Source organism: Halyomorpha halys, unplaced genomic scaffold (genome assembly GCF_000696795.3).
Source record: "Halyomorpha halys isolate HHAL.00 unplaced genomic scaffold, Hhal_1.1 Scaffold1025.1, whole genome shotgun sequence".
In the NCBI taxonomy this organism is placed as follows: domain Eukaryota; kingdom Metazoa; phylum Arthropoda; class Insecta; order Hemiptera; family Pentatomidae; genus Halyomorpha; species Halyomorpha halys.
In genome coordinates, this window is record NW_027106735.1 from 100,851 (window position 1) to 102,288 (window position 1,438).

Genomic DNA, 1,438 nt, shown 5'->3' on the forward strand with positions numbered 1-1,438 from the left:
CAATCGAACTTCCTAACTAACTTATTGTACTTATTGTAATGTTTTTATAGTAGTCTAACTTTCTAATTAACATTCGTCCCAAATAACTTATTGTAGTAGAAGATCGATGGCTGACTGTGTGTAATAATAAAAGAAGCGGTCAAAGAAAAACTCAAATAGTTTAACCACTATTTATTTAGTTTAATTACAAGGTTTCGTCTCACGATGGCTCAATATAAATATTTTAATCACTATTTCAGTTTTTCTTTTACCGCACCCGAATTATTTTCCTTTTCTTTCACTTATTGTAATTATGACAATCTAACTTCCTATAAATATTATATTTATTCAGCAAAACAATAAATCTCAAGAAATATCACTAAACTTCTAAATTCCTCTCTGAAATATGTAAATAAAGTATTTTTTCTATTTCCTTCCTTCGTTCTTGCTAAATTGGTCATTGCTAGTCTAGAATATTTCTGCAGCACATACTTACTCCTACAATTAGCATATGAAATATTTTGAAAATATATTAAAAATAATTATAAAATTACAAACACCTAAGTTGAAATAAAAATGAATGCGAGGAAAAAAGGATCATAGTCAGGAAATTGAGTACTTTATTAATAATGTTAGAATAATTAATACCGGTCTAATGGTCAATATTTAGATATTTAATATTTAAATAACAAAATTAAATATATTATTTAATTAAATGATTCGTTCGGAAAAATAATTAGAACAGGATGTCTGTCAGTTGCTCAGAAGATGCAACAACATTGTTAATTGCTGCAAAAACATGCTTACTAAAGGAAATATTTCGGCTATAGCACTTCCTAAATCCTTCCGCTTTATTATTTGATTTTGGGCTTACCTCATTAAGTATATCTCTGTCACAAGAAAAATAAAATTCTGAGTGTAAATTCATTGATTAAATGCCAAATGTTATAAATTAATTTTAGATCTCTTCGCGGCAGTAAATATTTTTAAAAGAATTTATTTATTGTTATTTCCAACTGTATAAAAATATATAAAACCAGTAAATTTGCTATGAATTATAAAATAACATGTGGAGAATCTACCTATTGATAGAACACCAATAGTAAATTTTAAAAAATACCTGCTAGTATGGGATTCTGTGGATTTAGTGTACATGTCAAGACAAGCCAACGTTAAATTCTCATAAACGTTAAGGAAAAAAGATTTTTGAAAATAAAGTATTACCTTAAATATTCGGGAACGAGTAAAATATAAGGAACGGGTCCCTTCAATAAACACTGAACCTACATGTTAACGGCCGTGGGGTAGACCGAAGCCTATTTGGGAGGATTGCGTTAAGAGTGATTTAGTAAATTTGGGATTGGTGGTATCGGCTTCGAACCTTTGGTTTATTACCATTATTCTCTAAAATAATGATATTATTAAAAAGGGGGTTTTAGTGATTTTCCAATGTTGAATT